The 12960-nt window shown below is 41.2% G+C and overlaps 1 protein-coding gene across 8 annotated transcripts in view; it reads right to left on the bottom strand.

Moving 5' to 3' along the window:
• The window catches only part of LOC125467583 (inactive ubiquitin carboxyl-terminal hydrolase 54-like), a 124101-nt gene extending 111346 nt beyond the window's left edge, over window positions 1–12755 (bottom strand). For 7 of the 8 annotated variants that reach the window (XM_059640322.1, XM_059640328.1, XM_059640327.1 and 4 more), the window contains exon 1: window positions 12621–12755. The gene's annotated coding sequence lies outside the window, so the exon portion shown is untranslated. Of the gene's footprint in view, window positions 1–12326; window positions 12344–12620 lie in introns of those variants that run through there. The other variant, XM_059640324.1, reaches the window with a different exon arrangement.
• Window positions 12756–12960: the final 205 nt, after the last annotated feature.

Below are 12960 nucleotides of genomic sequence, written 5' to 3' on the forward strand. Positions count from 1 at the left end.
TATTAATCAGCAGCTGTCAAAAAGCCGGCATTCAAAACACATTTTTTAAAATCTTTTGAAACACAGAAATTTACATGAGATATTTATAATTCTGACTATCCAAGACAATCTTTAGTTTGAAACTCAACATACTTTGCCTCTGCATAACCAATTCCTCACATCTGTGCAACAATTCAAAAGAGAAATAATTTACAATTCCAACAATTTAAACACGAAAGAATATCTCATTGTAATTTAACTACTAGTTATAAGCTGTACAAGTAAAACGTCATCACAAAAGTTTAAAAATTCACCCAAGAACTACCAAAAGCATGCAAAGCAGAAAAGTGGGGTTTATTCCAGATCTGCAAACTGGGCTCGATGTGGCTTCAACTCGCGTCTGCACGTGAATTAAAGATACATAATCACTGAAATTATAGATGTGCAGAAGGCAAGGACAGGATCAGATTCTACTGTGATGCTTTGGTTCTAAAATAGTCTACCAAATATGACCCCACCAACAGGATTAATTTGAGAGTAAATATTGCTTAGTTTCAGTACAAAGAGACAACACCGCTGCATGTAATCATCCCCTTCAGTGGCGAACACAGAAACTTGGAAGGAAAAAGATCTTTATTGAATATTGATTCATTTTTCTCCTCATTTTCCTTCAACTGGGCAATCACATACATCAAACAGCACTTGAACATGAATGCATCAAATAGTAATTGTTTCTTCATTATTTTTAGAACTCATGTACCAATATCAAGAACAGCAAGATATGACTTCAAAAATTCTGAAATCAACCACCTCAAAACTGCACATTATCTGAACTCAGCGCACTTTAATGAAACATCACGAGATAATCATGGAATTTAAAGACAAAAACAAGGAATCCAGTTGTTTACATACTATATATGATCTGCACTGGGTGTGTATGACCTACACAGACACATTTGTGACTCATGCTAGAACAATTCAACAAAATACACCCTAGTACTATTGTTTGTATAAATATTTTTGCAAGATGAACCTTCTGATATCAATCTCACAATTATCTTTCTTTGAACTTGGGTCCTTTGCCCAATCTTACTGCTTTATTTTTAGGATCCCAAATTAACCTTTTCTATTCTATCTTATACTCATCTATAAGTTAAGTCGTTATCTTTTAGATGCCTTTTCAAGTTGAGAAGATGTCTTTCACAAAGAGATTCTGTCAAGGTATAGGGAACAAAAGGCAGTTAACTGGAGCTGAGTCCAGTTCAGCAACGATCCAAATAAATAGCTAAAAGAGGTCCAGTGGCTGAATAGCATCCCAAGACCAGACAAGCAAAAACTAGTCAATTTTTAAGTCTGCTCCACCATTTGACCATGGTTGATATGTTTCTCAACCCCATTCTCCTACCTTTCCCCTATTACTTTTGACTCCCTTACTCAAAGAATCTGTCTTAAATACACACAATAAATTGGCTTCCAAAGCTTTCTGTGATGAGGAGTTTCTCAGATTCACCACCCTATGGCTAAAGCAATTCCTCCACATCCCAGTTCTAAAGACTTGTCCCATCACTCTGAGGCTGTGCCCTCAGGTCCTAGTCTCTCCTAATAGTGGAAAGATCTTCTCCATATCCACTCTATCCAAGTCCCTCAATATTCAGTAAGCTTCAATCAGATCATCCTTCATCCTTCTAAACTCCATCAAATACAGACCCAGATTAAGCAATCATTACTCATACAACAGTCCCTTCAACCCCAAGAGTCATTTTTGTGAAAGTGCTCTGGACCCTCCTTCAAGACCAGCACATCCTTCCTCATATACAGGGCCCAAAATTGCTCCCAATATTCTAAATGCAGTCACACAGAACCTTGTACAGCCTCAGCAGTATATCTCTGCTCTTGTATTCTATCCTCTCAAAATGCATGCTAAACACTGCATTTGCATTCCTAACTACCAAGCCAGTCTGCACGTTAACCTTAAAAGGGAATCTGAGTTCAAGATTCCCTTAAGGTTATCATACAGGTTCACTTGGTGGTTAGGCAAGCAAATTAGGAAGTCTCTTTGTGCTTCAGATTTCTAAAGCTTTTCCCCATTTAGGAAATAGTCTGTGCCTTTAACTTTCCTAGCAAAGTGCATAACCTCACACTTTCCAATTTGCATTCAACCTGTCACTTCTTTATCCACTCACCTCGTCTGTCCAAGTCCTTCTGCCTCCTCAACATGATGTGCCCGTCCACTTAGCTTTGTGTCATCTGCAAACTTAGCAACAATGCCAAAGCTTTCTGTGATGAGGAGTTTCTCAGATTCACCACCCTATGGCTAAAGCAATGCTCTGCCAGCCTCCTGTTTGTCTACCTTGGATTCCAGTATCTGCAGTTTTTTTTGTCTCTTATTTGGAACCACAGTTCCTTCATTCATATTGTTAATGTACTATGTAATTACTTGTGGTCCCAACACAGACCCTTGTGGAACTCTACTAGTCACCAGGTTCCAACCTGAAAAAGACCTCTTTAGCCCTACTCTGCCTTCTGCTATTCAGATAAACCTCTATCCATGCCAGTATTTCATTCTAACACCAATGGGCTTCTATCTCATATAGGTGCCTCCCGTATGGCACTTAAAGGCCTTGTGGAAATCCAAATAGATATCGGCCACCAGCTCTCCTTTTCAAACTTGTTCTTTACATCCTCAAAGAATTTAACAGTATTTGTCAGGCATGACTTCCCTCTGACAAAGCCTATTTTACGATGCACTTTTAAGTACTCTGCAATCGTATCCTTAGTAACGGACTCTAAAATCATACCAACAACTGAGGTCAGACTAACAGCCTTGAATTTTCCATCTTCTCCCTCACTACTTCTTAGTTAGAAGTCACATGACACCAGGTTACGGTCCAATAGTTTTATTTGGAGAAGGGTCCCGAAGAAGGATAATACCCGAAACGTTCTCTGCTCCTTTCTTCTGGATGCTGCCCTACCTGCTGTGCTCTTCCAGCCTCCTGTTTGTCTACCTTGGATTCCAGTATCTGCAGTTGTTTTTGTCTCTTATTTGGAACCACACAAGCTTTTGGGGCACAACCCCTTTATCAGGTACAGTGAGAGAGCAGGGCACACAGATACAGACTTTACTGGCTGAGAGATCAAGAGATCATACAACTGGTTTGAGTAGAGAGTCAGGTAAGTTTCTGCAAGTGATCAAGGGTGTTAAACAGTGTGTAAAGTGTTTATAAAGTCAATGTCAGTGCTGTGCTGTCATGACAATCAAGCAGAGCTGGAGGCATATACAAAAGATGAAATCTCAGGTCAGACAATGAATTGCAGGCTTTGTTCAGAATCTGTCTCAAGTTTTAATCTGGAATCAGTGTGGAGCTGGAGGAACACAGCAGGCCAGGCAGCAGACGAGCAGGAAAGCTGACATTTTGGGTCGGGACCCTTCTTTCTGACTCCAGCATCAGCAGTTCTTACTATCTGTAACCTGGAATCGGGCTGGTTTTATAAATTCCAGCTTTTCGAATAAGATGCCACACTAACTGACTATGACAAAAGAATTATGTTTTTTTGAACAAAACAGAATGTATCTGCAAAGCAACAAACATCTTAGAAGAAATGATTCACCCATAGGTATATGAGCGGGTGCGCCAAACACACACACACACATACACCCCCCCGCCATGGGGTGAATAATTTCATCCCAGATGTTTATATCCAGACACCATTCTGTTTTGTTCAAAAAACTCACAATGTGTTGTCACAGTCACTGTGGTATCTTACAAGTTGCAGCTTTTGGAATAAAGCCAGTCTGATGTCAGGTTAAAACACAAACTCTGAACAAAGCCTCACACCTAAAATTCAAAGTGTGACCTGAGATGTCACCTCTTGTATATTCCCATGGCTCTGCCAGATTGTCATGACAGCAATGACGTTGACTCTGACATTGACTCTGCCGATAAACTCTGGATCTGCGTACCCTGCTGTCTCTTACTAAAGCTAAGAAAGGACTGCCACCCTAAAGCTTGTAATTCCAAATAAACCTGCTGGACTACAACCTGGTGTCATGTGACTTCTGACTTTGTCTAGCAAAGTCTAACACCGGCACCTCCACACCATCGTGCCCTTCTTAAACAGGGATGTTACATTAGCTATTTTTTCAGCTTTGAAGTACACACCAGGAGGTTTTGTGACAGTGATAGCCTCCCTGCTTTTGAGTTGGATGCTTCATATTCAAGTCCTTTCCCAAAACCTATTAGCCAAGGTACACTCCTAACGGTAGCCAATAAAGGTACACTCCTAACGGAGCCCCAGGTAAGTTGACGACCAACTTGGAAATCTTTCAGCATATGCAAGTAGCAGACAGTTAACAGCGGAGGAAATTTCTGGTCAGCCATCTGCAGAAGGCATGATAAACCGCTGCAGAACATGACCAAGCATACCACAGACCAACACAAAATCCATGGTTGCCAAAGGCCTTTCAGTGCATTGGTGAGATAGTGTGTTATAGGACATCAACCAAGAAATGAAATCCTCAGGAAGAGCTCTGTAATTGTAACAACATTGTGTTAACACAGAGTGGCAGGATTATTTCTCCATTGGGTGTCCTCTTCACATGCTGTGCTCCTGCGAAACCCCATGGTTTTACTATGTTAAAGGCAATGTATCAACAACTTGCATATTTATGTACATACATACGCCGTGAATTTATCTATAAATGCAATTTGTTGTTATTCATATTCCCTAACACGAGAGATCATTTCTCTGGTTCAAGTCAGCACTAATTCCTTCATGTCAATTGTTTCTCAGTGACCAGAAGAGGAGACAGCATTGAAGACATATATTCAAGTAGGCTATGTTTGCTAACAGCATCCTCTGACTTGTATTCAACTATTATAAATAAACAATCTGTTCAATCTTCAACAGTAGCACTTGACTCACGTCAACAATTAAAGTATTAAGCTAACTAGACTACAGATGGTTTCACCTAATACCCTCCATAAATTGCAAACTTTGAAAAAAAGACCATCTCACTCAAAAGGTCCACTCCAAATTTTAAAACAAATTGCAAACAGATTACATTTAAAACAAATTTCTTTTCACCTTGCAGAATTCTGACCATACTTCTTCAAATTGTGAAGCATCAAATTTTGAGCTGAGATTCTATGAGAACTTTTTATTGCAATATTTTACTACTTTTACTGTACAGAGAAACTGTAAAATAATAGTCACCTGACATCTAATTCTGTTGCACACATTACTTCACACCACAATGTGCCTTCAGTGTTTCTCAGGCTTTCTTCTCATGTGTTAGGGACCAGACCTGACCCTCACAGTATATTACGGAGATAACCTACACCTTAAGTTTTATATATGTATTTTTTCAATGGTACTGTGCTTCAGATATGATTTAATTGATCCACACTAAGCTTTAATCAAAACACACTTGCTTCTTACAACACAGTTAAAACACAAACAAAATTGGCCTAAATTTATCTATTGGCATACTTACCAAGATAATGTATTATTGAACTACTAATCGTCAACTGTTCAAAATAGACAGCATTCCATAAACATACCCTTGTGTGACAATGCTGTCACTTCAAAAGAAGGATAAAATAACCATTTAGAGAGAGGTTGTAAGGCAGAGGTAACGAACTCATTACTGAAGACCTTCAGTAAACCGCTTGGGATGCCTCAGGATTTTTTTTATATTAAGAACAGCCTGAATACATGCGGTCAGCTTTCTCAGATGCAGATTTCTGACTTTTGGTTTTGTCAGTAACATCAGAAGCTCTTGGCATCCTAACAGAGTTGGAAGCTTCAGTGATTGTCACCTGGCTGCTACATACTCAATTTTCTCTTCATGTTTATTTTTTCCCTCCTGGATTGGAGAACTGTATTCAGAATCTGTGTCTGAATCTTCCTTTTTGCGAAGGTGTGTGTTTTTGGATGTTACTATATTTGAGCAGTTAATTAGTAATTTACTGTATCTATTATTCTGTGAAGTTGCCACTCTTAAGTTATTCTAAATTCCCCTCTTTGGCTGTATTCTAACTACAGTGTTTAAATAAACAGTGTTTTGTTTAATGGCAAGTAGTTTGACCAGTCGTATTGCATCTGAGATGCTTTGCACTTGCCTTTAAACTAAGAACAAAATATGGTCTGGTCTACCTTCTTGAAATATTTTTGAGTGATTTGGTCTAGTTTGGTCTGGTCTGTAACACTTGACAAAGGCCATTCAGCAAATGTTATGATTTCTATGTTCCGTCTCTCTCTAGTCCAGTAAAAGTCACCAAAAAGACACAATCTACCCTTTTCGATTTTTAAGGGGAAGTCTCTCATCTAAGACTTCATTTCACACAATAGAGAACTCAAGTTTTTAACACCCAGCAGGAACCTTCTCAAGTAACTGAACGCAAAGCTAAAAGCCTTGTGGGTCTGTGAGAAACCCTGATCCCACCGTCCAGGGATAACTCAAAGCTGTCTACCAAGTGCCTGTCCAAAGGAGACGTTTGGGCACCAACATGAAAACAATCCTCTGGAAGAGGAACAGGACAAAAGACATCTCTTAGAAGAAGTGTCGCACATACGTCTTAAAAAAACAAATCAAATAATTATTGGCACTGTAAACCGAACAGCAATTCACTGCAATTAGCTTAGTTGGCGCGTTACAAATATAAATTGCTGTAGTTTATATTTATAAAGTTTAAACAATAAACAGTAGCAACAAAAAACTCATTACTCTTCAAGTTCACATTTACCAATTCAGCACAGGAAGAACACGTGAGACACCTCTCATTTTTGTGACACGAACAACTGCATTTCCTGCCACCAGTGTTAATCCTACTACTATATGCAAAGCCCACCCTTCAAAATTCATAAACAGTGTGAAATAGTTCAAGATGATAAAGTTCTGGATGTGAGTTTGCTCGCTGAGCTGGAAGGTTAGTTTTCAGACGTTTCGTCACCATTCGAGGTAACATCAGTGAGCCTCCGACGAAGCGCTGGTGTTATGTCCTGCTTTCTATTTATCTGGTTAGGTTTCCTTGGGTTGGTGATGTCATTTCCTGTTCTTTTTCTCAGGGGATGGTAGATTGGCTCCAAGTCAATGTGTTTGTTGATGGAATTCCGGTTGGAATGCCATGCTTCTAGGAATTCTCGTGCATGTCTGTGTTTGGCTTGTCCTAGGATGGATGTGTTGTCCCAATCAAAGTGGTGTCCTTCCTTATCTGTATGTAAGGATACGAGTAATAGTGGGTCATGTCGTTCTGTGGCTAGTTGATGTTCATGTATCCTGGTGGCTAGCTTCCTGCCAGTTTGTCCAATGCAGTGTTTGTCACAGTTCTTGCAAGGTATTTTGTAGATGACGTTCGTTTTATTTGTTGTCTGTATAGGGTCTTTTAAGTTCATTAGCTGCTGTTTTAGTGTGTTGGTGGGTTTGTGGGCTACCCTGATGCCAAGGGGTCTGAGTAGTCTGGCAGTCATTTCGGAAATGTCTTTGATGTAGGAGAGCAGCAGCAGCTAATGAACTTAAAAGACCCTATACAGACAACAAATAAAATGAACGTCATCTACAAAATACCTTGCAAGAACTGTGACAAACACTGCATTGGACAAACTGGCAGGAAGCTAGCCACCAGGATACATGAACATCAACTAGCCACAGAACGACATGACCCACTATCACTCGTATCCTTACATACAGATAAGGAAGGACACCACTTTGATTGGGACAACACATCCATCCTAGGACAAGCCAAACAGAGACATGCACGAGAATTCCTAGAAGCATGGCATTCCAACCGGAATTCCATCAACAAACACATTGACTCCAAATCAATCTACCATCCCCTGAGAAAAAGAACAGGAAATGACATCACCAACCCAAGGAAACCTAACCAGATAAATAGAAAGCGGGACATTACACCAGCGCTTCGTCGGAGGCTCACTGATGATGTTACCTAGAATGGTGACGAAACGTCTGAAAACTAACCTTCCAGCTCAGCAAGCAAACTCACATCCAGAACCTCAACCTGAGCTACAAATCTTCTCAAAACTCGCTAGATTATAAAGTATTAAAGAAAAACGTGTTAACTACCTGAATTTTTCGTTGTTACGTAAAGCAAATTAGTTAACCATAATATTATTGTAAAAGTCAAAAAGCTTTTCTTTATCTTTGTCTCCAAACAAGCCTTTCAGTACGCACAAGTGAAAAGAATCTTCATTTTAGTATCGTTATGTGACTTTATCACATTTATTCCTTCCTCACACTTGTACTTTCAGGTTCTGCAGCAAAACTAGATTACATCTGCTGACTTGGCCTCAAGATGCAATCCACTAAAGCCCAATGACATAAGGAACATAATTCCTAAAACCATTTGGATAAATTGAGAATTAAAAATATATTGATTTGTTACAGTATCAACCTGAGCAACTTACAGCTATTATTAATTGCAGTTATATCAATATTGGGGGCCTGCAATTTCAGAGTGAATTTTATAAATTTAGAGCAAAAATTCAACAATCATTTCTCAAAATCTCTTTCAGCATTGACAAGCATGACAAGGGCAATATTCTTCTCTGGGTCATGCATTAAGATTGTCAGAATGAAGTTAACAGAATTCATGACACCACCAGCATGAGCAACACAGTTCTCCATCATCCTGTCTAACCTTAGACACAAAGAAAAATGAGTTAACTGGTGCTAAATTTCCTTGCTGATTCTGAGACATTTCACAAATATAGAAACTTGCTTGGGTTTTGTTGGAATGTTAGCTTAAGATGCAAAGTATCAAGTATTAACCACAGAATATCTTTGAAATAAAACTTGTAAAAAGCTATATGAAGGTGTAATACTCTGCAGCAATATCCAAAAGATACAATATCACCGTTGTAATAAGCTGCCATTTAAAATCTTTTACATCATGCAAATTTGTAAGCAATCCAAAGTATGTAACATCCATTATAAGATTATTCTGATGAAAAATTAAAGCAGAATCACAGCAAATAATTTCAACAAGGATTTCTAAGTCTCTCCAAAGTATGATTTGAATTCCTTAGCGTGTTTCCACAGTCATTCCTTGAAGCATCAGATGGTACCCTGGTATTATTGATTTTATATTTGGAGCAAATACGTGGTACACTTTCAAAACAAAAGCACGTGGTACGCAAGTTATCAATGAATTCAAAACATGAACATTAGCACTGACCAGATTTAAAAGTCAGGATCATAGTACAAAATAGTCATTATGCAGTAGCTCAGCTCTGAAGTCGCTTGACTCCCAAGAAGTTACATAATCCACATTTCTATATAATTCTCAAAAATACACGCCTCTCAAAGTTTTGTCAAAATTGCTACAATATCTCAGCTTTTCACTTCTTCGCCTCCACCACAGCTTCAGGCTCTTTGGCCTGCCTTGCAAGCAACTGCTATGATCCAAACAATTCTGTGCTTCCTACATCATGCCAATATTTAATATAAAATGAAAGCATTATAAGAATAAGGACAAAACACAGGCCCAAAGCATAAACTGAATTACAGATGCCTAACTCTAATCCCAACTGTTCCCTGGCCTCTAAATCAACTTCACCCCAAGACTACATTTTGTCTTCCATCCATGTAATGCAATAGATCAACTGGTCTTCAAGGTAATCATATTTTGACTTGTTTCAACAAAAACACCATTAAAATCTCAGCATTTTTAGACTCCACACCTAGTACTCCCAAATCCTGTTACATTCTGGAGTTTCTGATGATTATTAGTCCAAAACAAGGAGTAGTCACTAGTGGATGACATGAAACAAAACTTCTATAAAAATTTTAAAGCTATTTTTTAAAATGGAGATTTACATATTTATGAACAAGAAAGGCAAATACTACAGAAGCTGAAAATCTGAAATAAAGAATAAAATGCTGAAAAGCCAGGCATCTGCAGAGAAAGCTGCCCAGCTCTCATTTCAGGACAGTAACTTCATAGAACATAGACATGGAACATTACAGCACAGTACAGGCCCTTCGGCCCTCGATGTTGTGCCGACCTGTCATACCGATCTCAAGCCCATCTAACCTACACTATTCCATGTACGTCCATATGCTTATCCAATGACGACTTAAATGTACCTAAAGTCGGCGAATCTACTACCGTTGCAGGCAAAGCGTTCCATTCCCTTACTACTCTCTGAGCAAAGAAACTACCTCTGACATCTGTCTTATATCTTTCACCCCTCAATTTAAAGCTATGCCCCCTCGTGCTCGCCGTCACCATCCTAGGAAAAAGGCTCTCCCTATCCACCCTATCTAACCCTCTGATTATTTTATATGTCTCAATTAAGTCACCTCTCAACCTTCTTCTAGAACTGGAGATGTAATGAGATATTAACCAAGTACAGAAACAGGCACAGGGAAGACAGAGAAATAAATGCAAGGTTGGATTGCAGGTAAGATTAAATAATATCAGAGATAATGGGAACTGCAGATGCTGGAGATTCCAAGATAATAAAATGTGAGGCTGGATGAACACAGCAGGCCAAGCAGCATCTCAGGAGCACAAAAGCTGACGTTTCGGGCCTAGACCCTTCATCAGAGAGGGGGATGGGGGGAGGGAACTGGAATAAATAGGGAGAGAGGGGGAGGCGGACCGAAGATGGAGAGCAAAGAAGATAGGTGGAGAGGGTGTAGGTGGGGAGGTAGGGAGGGGATAGGTCAGTCCAGGGAAGACGGACAGGTCAAGGAGGTGGGATGAGGTTAGTAGGTAGCTGGGGGTGCGGCTGGGGGTGGGAGGAAGGGATGGGTGAGAGGAAGAACCGGTTAGGGAGGCAGAGACAGGCAGGAACAGCAACTCATATTCCGCCTGGGAACCCTGCAGCCATATGGTATCAATGTGGACTTCACCAGTTTCAAAATCTCCCCTTCCCCCACTGCATCCCTAAACCAGCCCAGTTCATCCCCTCCCCCCACTGCACCACACAACCAGCCCAGCTCTTCCCCCCCACCCACTGCATCCCAAAACCAGTCCAACCTGTCTCTGCCTCCCTAACCGGTTCTTCCTCTCACCCATCCCTTCCTCCCACCCCCAGCCGCACCCCCAGCTACCTACTAACCTCATCCCACCTCCTTGACCTGTCCGTCTTCCCTGGACTGACCTATCCCCTCCCTACCTCCCCACCTACACCCTCTCCACCTATCTTCTTTGCTCTCCATCTTCGGTCCGCCTCCCCCTCTCTCCCTATTTATTCCAGTTCCCTCCCCCCATCCCCCTCTCTGATGAAGGGTCTAGGCCCGAAACGTCAGCTTTTGTGCTCCTGAGATGCTGCTTGGCCTGCTGTGTTCATCCAGCCTCACATTTTATTATCTAAGATTAAATAATAAAATGGATGGCGGGACAAAGCAAAAGAAGAGAGTAATGGACCAAGTAAAGAATGTGTACAGATAAATTTAAAATAGCTTTGGCAGAAATACAACCAAATTGTTACCCCAAAAAGAACACAGGCAGTGGTTATCATCTGAGTTGCTAAATTCAATATTGAGTCTGGAAAACTATCAAGTGCCTGAGCGAAAAATTATTTTCTATTTCCCCCAAATTTATACGATGGGCAGGCACAAGTGCTGGATCACACTACACAGAGACATCCACAAAGTAATCAGTCTGGCTTTGATTTCATCACTTAATAGAGACTGCATTCTGAACAGTTAAAAGGAATATTCTAAATTAAAAAGAGAATAAGTTAATGACTGTACCTCCCAAATGGTATGGGAGTTCTGGATGGTAGGAAGAAAAAAAAACATAGGTGTTGAATTTCCTATAGGTACAAAAAAAATGCTTGGAATGGGCGTGTTGAGGATGACTTAGAAGTGGACTAGGTTCGCAAAGAGAATGGTCACTTCAAAATACTAAATTCAAGAGAAGGAAAGATGTGAACAGAGGAATAAAACCAATGTTTCATTCTTCCACAGCACTTCAGACTGATGACCAAAACTGGAATGGGATTTAAAGTTGCCACATCAGGGAGTTTTACGGGTCCTGTCTGGTTGCTTCAAACCAAACTCACAAAGCGGAAAAAGCCAACTGCTTCCTCAAATGCAGGTTCAGTGAGGAAATACATTAGACAGTAATTCACATTCCAACCAAGTTGTTGACATCTCCCTGACCATCAAGAACAGACCCAAATTGCTGCAGACCAACAATATATCATTGCCGCGTCAAATATGATCCCACTGGAGTCAGACCAGTAACTAAGAAGGGCATTGTTGTAATCTATTGCTTCACAAGTGACGGGTGAGTGAAAGGCATGCGGTGACTGGATTTGCAGGAGAGCTAACATCATCGATACAACATAGAATATACACTCTTATTTTCATTTACCATATGTTGCCGCTGAACATCTTTGTGGAAACCCTGCAACAACATCACGTAAGGCAAAAAGACAGACAAATTCTACGAAGGGAATGAAAGACTGCCAACTTTTGTAATGCTCTAAAAGCCAGTCAGCCGAGGTCAGGGGTCAATCCCACGGCCAAGGGTCAGAGCTCCACGCGACGGTCGTTAACGGTCATTCGGCTTGCGCTCCCGCCCCCACCCCCACCCCCACCCCGGCGGCGGGGTACTGCTAGAGGGCGATCCGGAAAGAAAATTTCAATCTGAAGTGAAATGTCCTACCTCGTGGCAGTTCATCCGCCGATAGGTCACTCACTCACTGTCTCTGCCCGCGCTTTCGCCCTCTGCACGGTCCTTCTCAGCCGCCCGCCCCCCCACTCACTCCCGGAGAGTCTCCCTCACTCCCTCCCGGAAAGAGGGTCCCTCCTTCACTCCCTCCCTCACTCCCTCCCTCCCGGAAAGAGGGTCCCTCCTTCACTCCCTCCCTACCTGCCGGAGAGAGAGTCCCTCCTTCCCTCCCTCCCTACCTGCCGGAGAGAGAGTCCCTCCTTCCCTCCCTCCCTACCTGCCGGAGAGAGAGTCCCTCCTTCACTCACTCACTCCCTCCCGGAGAGAGAGTCCC

This window comes from Stegostoma tigrinum, chromosome 37 (genome assembly GCF_030684315.1).
Source record: "Stegostoma tigrinum isolate sSteTig4 chromosome 37, sSteTig4.hap1, whole genome shotgun sequence".
Lineage (NCBI taxonomy): Eukaryota > Metazoa > Chordata > Chondrichthyes > Orectolobiformes > Stegostomatidae > Stegostoma > Stegostoma tigrinum.